Below are 16,970 nucleotides of genomic sequence, written 5' to 3'. Positions count from 1 at the left end.
AAAAACACCGAGGAAGGCCGCACTTCAAAATACACTCAATAGATGGCGCCACAAAACTTAAGCTTTTTCAACCAAAGCAAATTAAACATTACATTTAAACCAAAGCAAATTAAACACTACATTTAACCAAAATATATGTACTAATGTAAAATCAACAGCAAAATATTTAATTTAGCTTTACAAAATTTTAAACAAAATAAAAATGAAAGCCATCAGTGCAAAAAGGCAAAACAACAAAATTTTACTTTAAAATTACGTTACTGCCTGACACCTTCCTCCTTCAACGAAAAAAAAAATTAATTTGACTAAACAGGAAAATTTTTTTTTTTTTTTTTTTTTTTTTTTTTTTTTTTTTTTTTTTTTTTTTTTTTTTTTAACCTTAATACGAAAATAAGAAAGTAAACATGACCAACCAAAACACTTACACTAAGACTACTTAACCTAACTGGACACCCCCACCAAAAAAAAAAACAGGGAACTCCGGGATTGCACAAAAAAAAAAACAACCTTAGAATACATTAATAGCCTATACATCATCTGAAAAGAAAATAAAAAAAAATCAGGAACGGCACAGCAGCCCACACTTCACATCCTAGAAAGTGCATCGGGGATCTTGTTGTCCACTCCTTTTATATGCTGAAAGACCAGGTTATATTCCTGAAGGAGAAGTGCCCATCGCAGAATTCTTTGATTCGCTCCCTTCATCTTATTTATAAATACCAACGGGTTATGGTCCGTCAACACTTCAACCTGGAGAGAACTAGATAAGTAAATAGAAAAATGGGTTACGCTCTTCACCAGAGCCAAAGCTTCCTTCTCTATGGTGGAATACCTTCTTTCAGCCGGGAGTAACTTTTTACTGAAATAAGATACAGGGTGCATTTCCCCCTCATCATCTCTCTGAAACAGAACTCCTCCAACACCCACGTCACTGGCATCCACCGCCAAAATAAAAGGTTTATTAAAATTGGGAGAGCTAAGAATTGGTTCCGAGACTAATACCGATTTCAAATTAGAAAATGCTTTTTCACATTCTGTACTCCACAAAAACTTAGTGTTCTTTTTCAATAGATTAGTTAAAGGCTGGGCGATGTCAGCAAAATTCTTCAGGAACCTCCTGTAATACCCTAACATGCCAAGAACTTTGCGGACATCACGGACATTACACGGCTGAGGAAGGTTGGCTATAACCTCAATATTAGCATGTTTAGGAGCAACCTTCCCCAAACCAACCTCATGACCCAGATACGTCACTACAGCTTTACCAAACTCACACTTATCGATGTTTACAACCAAACCAGCCTTTCGTAAAACCTGAAAGAGTTTTCTTAACCTTTCAACATGGGTTTTCCAGTCCTGACTATATACCACCAAGTCGTCAATATATATTTCGGTACCCTCCAGCCCGCATATCACTCTATTCATAAGGCGCTGGAACGTACAGGCTGCATTTTTCAAACCAAAAGGCATCACCTTACACTCATATAACCCATTGGGGGTGACAAATGCCGAAATCTCACGGGCCCTGTGAGACAATGGCACCTGCCAATAACCCTTCAATAAGTCTAATTTCGTTACAAATTTGGCATTACCTATTCGGTCTATTAAATCGTCAATCCGGGGAAGAGGGAAACTGTCACTCTTTGTTACCTGATTAACCCTACGGTAGTCAACACACATTCTATAATTACCATCAGGTTTCTTTACCAGAACAATAGGAGAACTCCAAGGACTTGAACTGGGTTGAATAAGATTGTGGTCCAGCATATACTGTACCTCCTTCTCGACTACTTTGGCTTTTTCTGGGTTCAGGCGGTAAGGAGCCTGCTTTACTGGAAGAGCATCACCAACCTCAACATCATGTTCAAGCCATGAAGTAAGCCCTGGAGCCTCTCTAAACACTTCTGGAAAAGCCGTCATCAAACATAACAAATCTTTCTTCTGGACTTCATCCAGATGTTCCAACAAAACATTTGCCTTATTAAAAATCTCAAACTTAGTTCTTAAATTCTCTACAGGTACATGGTCATCAATATTATCATAAAATACAGTAGCTAGAGGACATGGCATTTCATAAACAATATTTAATGGACTTAGATTTCTACCTTCATATTTCTTTAACCTATTAATGTGAAAAATTCTACTCTTCCTAGTAGAACCTGGAGAATCTAATTCGTAGTTAAAGTCAGACTCCTTTCTTATTACCTTCCATGGACCTTTAAATCTAGGTTTCAGAAAACTATCAGGGTCCATATCTAAAACCAGAACCAGATCTCCAGATTCGAAAGAACGACTAACTGCCTTACGATCATGGAATGCTTTCATACTAGCCTGGGAAGCTTCCAGATTACCTTTGGCAAACTTCCAGGCACCACTCAATTTATTTTTCAAATTAGATAAAAATATATTAAGATTTTGAATTTGTTTTCGTCCCCCAATCAACACTTCAAATAACACTTCTAAAAGACCTCGAACCTCATGACCATACACCAATCTGAAAGGAGAAACACCAGTCGATTCATTTGGGTGAGTTCTTATTGCAAATAACGCATAAGGTAGTTCCTTATCCCAACTACTCTCCCTTTCATAACAGTACTTGCCAATTATACTTTTTAAGGTTTGGTGGAACCTTTCCACAACCCCTTGACTTTCAGGATGGTATGGGACACTGGTGATGTGCTGAATGGCCAGTTCAGCACACCTGTCCTTAAAGTACTTGGAAGTAAAGTTAGTACCACAATCTGATTGAATGGTACAAGGTAACCCATAACGACAAAAATATTCTACTAACTTTTCCCAGACAGCTTTTGACGTTACTTTCCTAAGAGGGAAAGCCTCTGGGAACCGAGAAGCCCTATCCATCACAGTTAATAAGTACATATATCCCGATTGAGTTCTAGGTAAAGGACCAACAACATCAATGACAATCTCAGAAAATGGTTCACCAATTACAGGGATGGGTTTTAATGGAGCTTTTCGCAATACCTGATTAGGTTTACCCATGACCTGGCACGTTACACAAGTTCGCAAGAACTGCTTAATACACCTTTTCATATTAGGCCACCAAAAAAGCTTGGTTAATCTCTTAAAAGTTTTTGTTACCCCAAAGTGTCCCGAGAAAGGATCCTCATGAGCTAACTGCAGCAATTCGTCTCTGAATTGTTTAGGTACCAAAATCTGCTTATGATACTCTGAGGATTCCATAAGAGCAGAACGGCTTAATCTACACAATAATCCTCTCTCCGATACAAAACATGGCTTAGAAATATCATCCCCCTCAGTTATTTCCACATCAAATTCATCATGCTGAGCTTTTATAAAATCAGCCCTATTCCATGCTCTAACTACCTTACTACTACCACTACTTCCTACAGACTCGAGCCTTCCTACTGCTACATCTACTTGAACAGGGTCTAAATGTAAATCCTCTCCGTCCATCAAGAGGTTACGCCCTTTCCTCTGGGAGCGAGTAGTTACAGCAATGGGTAATTTATTTAAAGTTAAAATGGGAAACAATTCTTGTCCCTCCACATTACACAAGTCATTTCCTAGGATACCATCTATCCCAGGTATAGGTAGTTTATCAACAATGGCCAGATTAATATTCTTTACGACACCCAATATGTCAATCTCTCCTTCAACCACAGGAGCCGACACAACAGTGTCCGGCAAACCACTTAGAATAATATAGTTAGCGATCTTCACGTTAAGAGGTAACCTACTTCTTAACAATAAAGATCGAGCAGCACCTGTATCCCTCAAAAATTTTATATTTATAACTTCCTTCTCAAATCTCAGCTTACCTGGCCAAATATACTTATTAAATGACAGTCACATGGGGGAATCATTCTCTTTATTACCTTTGTTACCATTTTCTTCATTCTCTACAGATTGTTGAGAAGCCTTAACATTATTCACCACAGCAATAGGAGAAGTAGTCTGCCTCTGTAAATACCTCTGACGAGCAAAACAATTAGCTTGGCTATGTCCTGTCTTATTACACCAGTAACAGGTTCTACTTCCCACACCACTTGTTATAGTACGACTAGGATGAGCATTATTAGTTTTTGCAGAATTCCTATCTACAAAATTACCACTAGGATTACAGTTTGGTTGATTTTTGACCTGAAAATTGGAATTTGCTTTAGAGTTAGAGTAAGCCTGGAAATTAGAATTATTTTGGTTAACAAACACTTTCTTTTTACTCTCCCAGTTACCCTTGACCACAGGGAAATTACCCCTGACGTTCTCAGTACCAACCTTATGGGTCAATATATATTCATCACTCAACTGAGCAATTCTGGGAAAAGAAGTCACTTTCAAGTCTTCTAAATGAACTCTTAAATCTTTAGCACACGATTTTTTAAAATCTTCAATCAATATCAACTCTTTCAAAGCCGCCAAAGTAGTTACTTGGCGACTCTTGAGCCAATCATCAAAATGCTCCTGCTTTACACGAGCAAACTCCACATAAGTCATGTTCGGGGTTTTATTAAAATTCCTAAACCTCTGCCTGTAGGCCTCGGGAACCAAATCATATGCTTTTAATATCAAAGCTTTCACTTTCTCATAATCCCGAGATACTTGCTCCTCTATGGCATTATAAACCTTCTGAGCCTTGCCCAGTAAGCGACATTGAATCAACACTGTCCAGACCTCCCTAGGCCAAGACAACCTAGAAGCAACCCTTTCGAAAGCCTTAAAGAATTCAGGCACATTCTCCTCAGTAAAACAAGGTACAAGTTTTAGAGCATCCCCAAAGCTAAACTTTTCCCCAATATCTTCATGGATGCGGGTACTCTCACACTTCTTACCTTGCTGGATCTTGGCCAGCTCTAACTGCATGCTAAGCATCGTTCTCTCATGAGCTCTGATTCTCTCAAACTCCTCGAACTCTAACTTCTTTAGTTCTAACATGTTCTGGAAATCCTTAACTAGTGGCTTATTTTCTCCTTTGACCGAACGAGTAGGAACAGCTGGAGACACATTATCAGTACGAGGAACCCCCTCAGTCTGACTTTTACCATCAGGCAGACTGCCATACCCTTCAAAAATCAGTCCACATTGAGACGGATCCTGAAAAAGACTCAATCCCGGAGCCCCTTCTACATCAGACTCACTCATGCTTTCACTAGTTAATTCATCAGCAGTTTGTTTAAGTTCACACAGCCTATTCTTTACCAAATTATATACGTCCATTTTCAATTCCCTATTTGTCAAAGAAATGCCTAACGACCTAGCACAAGCTTTCAAGTTTCCTTTAGTTAGAGCACTCAAATACCTAATACAATTCTCATTAGCCAAAAATTCGGCAGGGTTAAACTCTACATCAGACATAATGAAAAGGAAAAGAAGGTAGGTGATGAGGCACAAAAAAATAAATACTGAAAAACCTCACCCAGAGCACAGTCTGGTAACTCGCACCACCGATTGAGTTTGTCCTGGATCCTGTCACGGTCGCCAAAATATGTTACGAACTCCCTCTAGAAGGAAGCCATAACGGGTTCTTTTATCTTATTCACAAACCCAGTGACAAAAACTCAAATCAGTAGGAACGAGGAAAACCAGAAAGACACAAGGGCAAAAATTTCACAATATTTATTACAACAATAAAGGTACTAACACTGATGGCCCACAAAAAGTAATAAATTGATTAAGTCCAAAATGCCATCGATTAACTCAATGAGTCACCTAATGCTAAAACTAAACCCTACTCATAGTGAGGAAATCAAATCTTTAATGTAAAGGTATCCAAAAGCCTTTACCCACCACGCTAACCTATTACTAAACAGAAAGGAAAGAAGTGGAAGAACATACAAAAAGAAACAATAATCCTACCTATGTCACAATCTAAACCTTAATATTAAAGTACATAATCTTACAACACTCATATTAAACCTTCATCAGCTTTGACAATAGTTAAAGGCACAAATATATTGGTCCTATGACACAGACCAGTACTGATATAGACGAGTCCATCTGCTGCTCAAAAATATGGTCACAAGTCGTCACTCTCATCAGCAGAACAGCCCTTCACAACCGTTGGTGGATATACACTTTCAGTCTATGGCTCGACAAAATACAGGGGATGTTCCTCTTACCTGAGAGAAGCCTCCCTACTTGCTCCAACAAGACCACTCTGGTGCTGATACAGTAGATATATCCATCAAAGATGAAAAAGGCTCTCGAGCCCTGCTCTACACAAAACTGCCAATGTCCAGGTTAAGCAGTAGAACACTTGAATCACAGTTGCAAGTCTTGTTCTCGCACGTAGCTTCACAGGTAAACTGCCTTCCACATTAAGAAGCAGCTCAATGACAAATTGTATATATAATCCACAAAAGCAGATCAGCAGCTCCAGAGTCTTCAACGGCCTTGAACTCGACTCTCGAGAATACTTTAGGAGAGTCACAAGTCACCTCTCCTTACAACACTCCCAGTCACCACAAAGAAAAATAAATGAGTTAAAAAATTTGCCAAGGAAGTAAAAACACCGAGGAAGGCCGCACTTCAAAATACACTCAATAGATGGCGCCACAAAACTTAAGCTTTTTCAACCAAAGCAAATTAAACATTACATTTAAACCAAAGCAAATTAAACACTACATTTAACCAAAATATATGTACTAATGTAAAATCAACAGCAAAATATTTAATTTAGCTTTACAAAATTTTAAACAAAATAAAAATGAAAGCCATCAGTGCAAAAAGGCAAAACAACAAAATTTTACTTTAAAATTACGTTACTGCCTGACACCAAGGAAAACCACAACTTATCTCAAATACTGTTACTGAGGCCTATTAAATGATGGTCACTCTACAACCCCGCCCCTCGATCAAAATTGATACACTAAGTACAGTGACCTGTAAATAACTGTGTACATTCTGGCATGTACTTCTTTGATCGTCTGACCTTAGAAGTTTAGTGTTAGTGTAATAGAGAGGGGTCGAAGGACCATCCTCTAATTAACTTTAGAGATGCCGATAATAGAGAGGGATTTCACATGGCGTTCAATAGGTGCTTAATTAGCTTTTTTCAGTTAGGGTACTAATATGGACAGCGATCTTTATGTTGTTTCTGGCGGATGAATTTCAAATTAGGAACAAGGGTAACAAATTGGTAGGATAGAGAAATTATTCAATCAAATATTTGTGAAAGTTTAACTTTTTGGAATCTCTGCACACTCCGATGATTGACTCCTCTTCTGGTATAATAAGTTTCTCCTCACAGCTTCAGGTATTTCTCCATACAAAATATTTCTATATTTTCAGGGGTGGTTTAGATCCGTCTATGTGTTGGATGAGGCAATCATTCTTGAAGTCAGTTTTGGTGGAAGAAGGCTGTGAGTTCTGCCCATAGATACGTCTATTGGCCATGACAAACAAAATAGGGCCCTGTCTGTAATGAGCGAAAACAATTGGGTAGTAATTACGGGAAATGGTGATTCCAAAATTCAACAGTGAGGTGAGAAAATTTTACATATGAAAATTCAACTGAGTAGGGGCTTACATAAACACTGGTTTTCTTGGCTGTCAGATGGTAGATGCTTAGTTCAAAACACCCGGCCATGTTGGGGTTAAGTTAGGTAAAAAAAAAAAAATCTGGTTTTACAAAACATGGTCCAGGCTCTTATGCGTATTAATCTCCAACTGATTTCAAAAGATGGTAAACAAACATGAAAGAAATCTAAATGATCTTAGGGTAGGAATTAATATGGCTATTAGCAATAAGAACAATGATATCAAAAGGAAACATACCTAAAGAGAGAGGGGAATAGCAAAATTCATAACTTTCGTAATAAAACACATAAGTGGGACAGAAGATTATAGACAGGAAATTCAGTCTAAATTGAAAAAAAAAAAAAGAAAAACAAATAAGTCAGGTAATAGTTCTTAGGAGTAATAATATAATTTTGTTAGTAGCATACATATCATAAGTTTTTTAGGTAAGCAAAAATAAACATGAGTATTATAGTTTGCAAGGCACAAATGAATGATTCCTCTGGATGAAGAAAAGATGAATACTATGAAAAGATGCTGAGTGTAATAGATGAGACCCCAGAGTTAGATATGAAAATTGCGAATAACTCCAAAGAGATTTGAACCCCTGTCTAACTCTTTCCTCAATAGGATTTTTTACCTTTCCTTTATGTACGTTTTACATTCCTGTGCTTTCTGTATAGATATACTGTATTGAAATGCTCAAACATGAGGTTCATCTATTCCTTGTCTTTGTAGTGCTTCATTGCTGCCGAAGTTTTTAACAAATTAAAAGCTTTCGTATAGATTAGTATATCTATACATAGTGCTTTGTCATATTCTGTTAATGTTCTTACGGCCGACTGGTAGATTTCATTTACATGGTTAGGGGTTGAATACACCCTTGAAAAGATGCTTGCTCTCCTAGTTGATTAAAGCCTAACTGTGGTTTTATTTGGCCTAGGATAATATTCATAAATACTTAATATATTACTAAGATTATATACATATATATATATATATATATATATATATATATATATATATATATATATATATATGTGTGTGTGTGTGTGTATGTGGGTGTGTGTGTGTTTGTGTATGTGTATATATATATATATATATATATATATATATATATATATATATATATATATATATATATATATATGTATGTATGTATGTATGTGTGTGTGTATGTATAAATATATATATATATATATATATATATATATATATATATATATATATATATATATATATATACATATATATATATATATATATATATATATATATATGTATATATATATATATATATATATATATATATATATATATATATATGCAAAGAGAGAGAGAGAGAGAGAGAGAGAGAGAGAGAGAGAGAGAGAGAGAGAGAGAGAGAGAGAGAGAGAGAGTTTGATTTCTATGAAATTTCTCATATCATAGTGCTGATGAATAAATGACGCTAAAACCTTTCACATTCTCAAGAAGAAAGGGGCGTATTCATAGATATATTATATTCTTTTGATGGGATCTCATAATTATATATGTAAAATTCTCTTCTGGAGAAAATAAATAACCCCATTCGATGTGATGAACTCAGAGGTTAGGCTTAGTTGAAAAAGTAAGAAAGAATTGAAGTGTTATATGATTTTTTTTCCCATTGTAGAGAAACCACAAAACCAACCATTTCTATTCGTTCTCCTTTGTTCTTCCACCTGAATTAGAGCCGTCTCCTCCAGGGACAGGAGAACAGTGCTGGTGTATTCTCTCGAGATCAGAACTATTATTCACTGACTTACAATTTATTTTCTCAGACCGAAATCCTACCTGCTTCTACATCAGCGGGTTTTTCGAAGGACAGCTTGTAGTTAAAAGTGTATTTTCTTTTTTCAACTATATATGAATTTCATAAGAAATATCAATAAATGTTAGAGTCATTGATGAAGAGCATAAATATGAAGTGGTCAATATAATACGTAATTTTATTTCGTTTATGTAAGAAAAGGGCTTTTAAAATGAAAAAAAAAGATCACAAATACACATTAAAAAAACAGACACACAATAAAAGAAGCCCAAGCGTTAATGCAGAGATGTTATATTGTAATGAAGTGTTGGTTTCTACACATATAAGTGAGCTAACATAAGTTTAGAAATATTCCAATTAACTGTGTAAAATATAAATTAATTAGGATTGTTTAAAAAAAAAATCCATAAAAATAAAAAAATAAAATATGCCAAATTAGGTCTTCCTTGTCGTAAATATTTGAAATGCGTTTGAAATTCTTGGCCATTAGATCGCATTGCGAAAATTTATACAAAGATCTGAAAAATACTCTTGATGTCATGGATATGGTTTTATCTATTTATAGTTATCAAGGAAGGTAAATAGCTTATATAAATTTGCACAGTATATTTTTACAATAAGTTTGTCTGATGTGTACCAATAAATAGAGATAAAAAAAAACTGTCATATAAAGAAATTAATGTTTGCTAAATCTCGCTTGTAAAATATGACATTTCAGTGAAAAATCATCTAGTTTGAACCAAATATTTTGATTATTATTGTTATCGAAACTACAAATTCAGTTGAAAATTAAGTATACTTTAGGTTCTAGAGCTCCAACAGGGAAAGTAGCCTAAAAAGGAAGGAAATAAGGTAAAAAATTAACATACATTAAAAGTAATGACCATAAAGTATAGAACATATCAAGATTATTAGCAACGTCAAAAAGCATATGTAGATAATATACGAAAGGACAATTAAGTTACCCTGTTCCTCATGAAAATGTTTACGGCAAGTTTGAACTTTTGAAGCTCTAGAGATTAAGAGAATCATTCCATAATCTTCTCAAATCTGGGACAAAACTTTCTCTATCGACCCTTATCATGAAGAAACCAGACTATTATAATTGACTGCAAAAACAGTATTATGTAAAGGATGATATAGTTTGAGGATCAAAAGGTAATGGATGATGAAAATCTTTTAAAAATCTTATGAAACATACAAGAAGTAACAGAGCATCAGTGTCAAAGATTAGAAACCGAAACAAGCAAGTTGAGATATCATGATTGTGTATATCATATATATATAAATATATATATATATATATATATATATATATATATATATATATATATATATATATATATATATATATATGTATATATATATATATATATATATATATATATATATATATATATATATATATATATATATATATATATACTGTATATATATACGTGTTTGTGTGTGTTTGTGTTATATATATATGTATATCTATCTATATCTATATATATATATATATATATATATATATATATATATATATATGTATGTATTTATACGTATATATACATATATATGTATATATACAGATATATATATATATATATATATATATATTTATATATATATATATATATTTATATATATATATATATATACATATACACATATATTTACATATATATATATATATATATATATATATATATATGTATATATATATATATATATATATATATATATATATATATATAGATATATATATATATATATATATACATATATATATATATATATATATATATATATGTATATACATATATATATAAATATATATATATAAATATAAATATATATATATATATATATATATATATATATATATATATATATATATATATATATATATATATATATATATATATATATATATATATGATCATCATCATCTCCTACGACTATGGTTTCTATTGGATTTAGCGAGTCGTCTTTTTTTGAACTTTTATGTCAATATTTTTCCCTTTATCAACTCCTACCTCACGCTTCATAGTCCTCAGCGTTGTAGGACTGAGTCTTCCAAATCTTTTACTGCCTTGTGTAGCCCAGTTGAAAGTTTGGTGAACTAATCTCTTTTGGGGAGTGCGAAGAGCATGCCTAAACCCCCTCCACCTATAAGTCATCACGATCGTATCCACATTTGGTAATTGAGTAATTTCTCATATAGTTTTGTTTCTAATCCTGTCTTGCAATTAAACTTCCAATATTCTTATGAGGGCGTTGTTCTCTATTCCATAAAGTAACACGGATCTCACTAAACTTATATACAGTATATAGCCCGATTTATATATGTAATTTGAGAGGATTCTTTTTTGCAAACTCTAGTTAAGCTAGACATTGTCTGATTTCCATTTTTTTCCAATATTTCAGAAATTCTAATTCTAAAATCCTTGTGTTAGAGATTATAGTTCATAGATATCTAAATGATTCCTTCACATTAATACATACTCCTTTCAATGATATTTTTCTTTTCCATTGCATATTCCGTTCTCATCATCTCTCTTTCTTCTATTTATTTTGAGCCAAACCGTTGGATATTGTTTCATTGTCAATCCACGACCCCTATCCATATAATTAGCAAAATCTTACTATATTGATGTATAGTCTAATTTGTATTTGTAATTTCAGGCGAATGAGCTTTCAAATTTTACATAACGTAGCCATTGCCTGATTTTCCTTTTATCCATCATTCACCAATCTCCAATTCTGATGACCCTCTATTATAAATTATTTTTCCTAAATGTATAAAGGATTACACATCATTAATTCTTTCTCTTCCAATGATATTCCATATTCAATTGCATATTCTGGTCTCATCCTCTCTTCCTTTCTGTTATTTATTTTAGGTCTAACATCTTGTAATATTTCATGCACTATGGTAAGCAACATTAGCACACTCTAGGTCAAGTAATTTCCTATTTCCAACCCCTTCTAATCTTTTCCGCCTTTCCCAACTGTTCAATGAATTACAAAATCTATGAGGATTATAAACAGTTGTCTTCCCTTTGTCTAATAACGTGTCTAAGATTGCCAAGAAATCCTTTACATTTAATTGCAAATGATTCTCTGTTGTCCTTTTCTAGAAGCTTAACAGTATCAAACCTAGGTATATTATGTTAGTGCTTTCAGTTATAATTTTATTTTGGCAATGAGGATATGGTGATCACTACCAATATATGCACCTCTATAGCTTTTTAGTTCTCTTACAGTCCTCTTTTTATCTTTATTGATAGCGTTGTGATATATTTGATTTTTGTAATTTTCACATGGTGAAGTCATTGTATATTCCTGAAGGTCCTTGTGAAGGGAGAAAGTACCTCCAATAACGAGATTTTTCGTTGAACAAAAAACCTATAAATTTTGCTCCATTTTCATTTGCCACTTCACTAAAAACCCCAGCACCTATCTCTCTCTCCCCCCCCTCTCTCTCTCTCTCTCTCTCTCTCTCTCTCTCTCTCTCTCTCTCTCTCTCTCTCTCTCTCTCTGTATATATATACATATATATATATATATATATATATATATATATATATATATATATATATAGGTCTCTGTGTGTGTGGATATGGGTGTATGTGTGTATTACACCCAGTTTGTGAAACACCCAAATCCATTAAATGAGCAAACCCTTGCTATTAAAGAATAGCAAAATGTCTTTATAAATAACTTTTTCTGAGGAAATATTTCGTTAAGTGGTTGCATGGATCCTAAATAACTAATTTTTAGTCTAAAATAGATATCATGAAGTGGTTTTCTGGCATGATATAGCTATATATAATCTAATTGAATTAGGATATTTTCAAACTCTAATTAGTACATTTTCAAGCTTTCGCTATGGATCCAGAAAAAACAAAGAAAAGAAAAAAAAATTTTAAGTGTCTTTTCGGTTTGCTGAATATGAGCAGATGGTAAATACAGTTATGAAAACAGAAGAAAGAATTTACAAACGCTTAAAAGTAAGGGATATCACATTTTTAATGAGGTATAATTAATGAAAAATAAATGGATAAAAAGAACAATTGAAACTTATGATAACCAAAAAATAATTCAAAGGAATTATTCAGTAAGCCCATTTCTATAATGGACTGGAGAACTGTCTGGTAATATTTCAAAACGTATTGTTTCTCAATAAATTCTCAATTGTTAGCGCTGTGTTGGAAAACAATGTAAAAAATAAGTTGTTCTTATACTTATATCTATAATTAACAGGAATGAAAGGGCCCAAGATAATCTATTAGATACGCAGACCATGAAAGATGAAATATATCTCTTCGTTCTGCAATTTATGAATTACGTAACCAAGTTTCATGATATTCGTCATAAAGAAAAAAAAAAGGGAATCTATGGTTGCAGGTGAGCTTCCTTTTGATCGTTTTAGGTATAGGTGTACCTAATATAGTTCAGTCAAACAATGGTTAGGTATTTACAGCTGTAATTATCGAAGAACTTGTTCCACTGTGACCTGAACTTACTTTATTGAATGGGTGGCCATGGCACTTCAAAATCTAAGGATCTGTATATAGCAGTAATGTGGATATGGAACTTAAATGCATGACATAGATGAGAAACAATATATCGGTATATATATATATATATATATATATATATATATATATATATATATATATATATATATATATATATATATATATATATATATATATATATATATGTATATGTATATATATATATATATATATATATATATATATATATATATATATACATACGTATATATACATGTATGTATATATATATATATATATATATATATATATATATATATATATATATATATATATATATATATATATTCATACGTATATATACATGTATGTATATATATGTATATGTATATATATATATATATATATATATATATATATATATATATATATATATATATATATATATATATATATATGTATATATATATATATATATATATATATATATATATATATATATATATATATACAGTATATATATATATATATATATATATATAACGGATCTTGAGCGAAGCGAAAAATCTATTTTTGGGTGAGATGGCCATGTCGTCCTGATGGAAGTTCCTATAGGGTAGCTTCCTAGGGTATATTACAACTATGGCGATATTCCCAGAGAATTTACCTTAAGGTACCCAGAATTCTAACTCCTGGAGCGAATATCCCTAATGAAAGGGATATCGCGACATATCAGAGGACGTATTCTTGACACGCCGCATGGCAATCTGCACCCCAAACAGAGATAACACATCGAAGGGGTCAATTGGCAGGAAAACGAAAACGAGAAAGAAAAAGGGGGATCCGCTCCCAAGGCTCCCTCTTCTCCCGTTTCGTAAGCGTTCCTGGCGCCAATCCTGGCGTCATCTGTATTCCTTGTAGCAATACACGAGGTGCTACAGATACTGTATGTAGGGAGGGGTCCTACAGCCCTTTCATAGAAAGGGAAGGGCGGGTCCATCAGGTCGACATGGCCATCTCACCCAAAAATAGATTTTTCGCTTCGCTCAAAATCCGTTTTTTGGGCTCAAGCCATGTCGTCCTGATGGAAGTATACCAGAGCATTACTGTATCTGTGGATTCTCAGAACGTGCCATACTCCCCAGAGGTAATTTTTCCTGGTCGACTAGACCTAGAGACCTAAGATGTTACCGTTATACATCTTTTCAACTAACCATAAACCATGTTAGAGCTTCCTGCCCCCTACAGGGAAGAGTCCTACTAGACTCTGGAAAAGTCTCGAAGAGTACAATACCTATGTATGAATACCAGGCAAGCTAATATAGTGGTCTCACCCTATATTAAGAAAAGCATAGTTTGTAAAGAACCACTGCGTCAATATGAAATATCGACCAGTTCTCCGCACAATACTTGTATTGGACAAAGGTTTATATCCGCATAGGAGGAAGCTGTAAATCCGCCACCATCCCCTATGGGGTGGAATCCTCCCGCTAAGGGAAAGCATAAACCAATGCAATATAGCTTGCATAAAGGAAAAATCTATTAGAATTATCCCAGATAAATATACATAGAATGAATGCTCAATTATATCAATAAATTGACACAGGTGAAGGAGACGCAAGGTTCTCAAGAACAAGTTTATTGACCGACAATAAACAGACAGGTTAACAGCAATTATATATATATATATATATATATATATATATATATATATATATATATATATATATATATATATATATATATATATATATATATATAGAAGAGGATAACCAGAACTTAAAGCATAAGTATGAAAGTAAACAGAAACTTGTTTATCTGAAAGAAAAACATTAGTGCCACTTTTAACATACCGAGGTATCAAGGTCAGAAAAGTCTGTATTACTAATCAATTACATTAGCGTTAGAAACGCTCGGCACACATGTCTGCACTTATGCTAGGTTCACCTTTGGAAGTGGAACAGTCAACGTGGGCACCTAAGTGCCCTCACTTAGTTTGTAGCACAGTATGTAACTACACACTCACCCTGGAATTAATCGTCCCAATTAAAACCACTGTTCCTCGCAGAGTTAAACAGCAGGGTTAACGACGCAACCCACTGCTACCACAGAACTCTTTAGTTGCTCCACTTGCTTCGCATAGTGGCGAAAGAACACTCTGGAAGACTTCCAGCCAGTGTATGAACGAAGATGTTCAAAATCCATACAATTAAGGAAACTAAAGGATGAAGCAACTTTCCTCGGATCGTGACCTGCGGGTGTACTGTCAGGATCCGCTCTGCGAATAAAATATGTGATTTTTCGCCCTGAGTTGATTCAGTGATAAGTTTGAGCCTGATGTTTCTCCCCTGAATAGTTGACCACCCTTGAAGTCTGAAGTTCTATGAAGATAGACCTTTAGGCATTCTACTGGACATAGAGATGCATCTTCTTTCAGAGGGCAGATTCTCCAGGGACCCCACCTGTTGGTGGGTAACTCATTCTTGGCGAGAAAAGTAGGCTCCGGAAACAGGTTCAGCTCTCCCCCATCCAGGAACTGAACACGACTTTCCTCTCTCGAGGGGGCTACAATCTCACTAACCCTGGCCCCGGACGCGAGTGCAAATAGGAAAATAACTTTTTGGGTCAAATCCTTTTACGCACCCTCCTCATTGCTCAACAGAGAAGCGAAATGAAGAACTTTGTCTAAAGACCATGAAATGGGCTTTGGAGGTGCTGAAGGTCTGAGCCTAGCGCAGGCTTTCGAAACTTTATTGCCTTCTAGTAGATTTGCACATACATTCCTCTAGGAAGTCTATGCTGGCTTTCGAAATCCCGAAACGCTTTCTCACCGCTGGGGAGAGAAAATCATGAGCTGCAAGGTCTGGGTTTTCTGTAATGAAGCGCAGACAGTAGACTTCTGGACTCGCTGGGTCAGAACTGGATCTGGTAGCGGTAGAAACTTCAGCCGTAGTTCCAATGCCAGGGGGAACCACACGCTGTTTGGCCACTTGTGGGCCACTATTGCCGCTACCCCCCTTGAAGGATCTCAGTTTGTTGAGGACCCTCAACAGAAGGTTGTGAGGAGGGAACAGATAAATCCTGGACCATCTGTTCCAGTCGAGGGACACCGCGTCCACTGCTTCCGCTAAGGGGTCCTCGTACGGGGACACGTACAGGGGCAATTTCTT

The sequence above is a fragment of the Palaemon carinicauda genome, chromosome 13 (genome assembly GCF_036898095.1).
Source record: "Palaemon carinicauda isolate YSFRI2023 chromosome 13, ASM3689809v2, whole genome shotgun sequence".
In the NCBI taxonomy this organism is placed as follows: domain Eukaryota; kingdom Metazoa; phylum Arthropoda; class Malacostraca; order Decapoda; family Palaemonidae; genus Palaemon; species Palaemon carinicauda.
Note: the sequence above shows the minus strand (reverse complement) of the source record.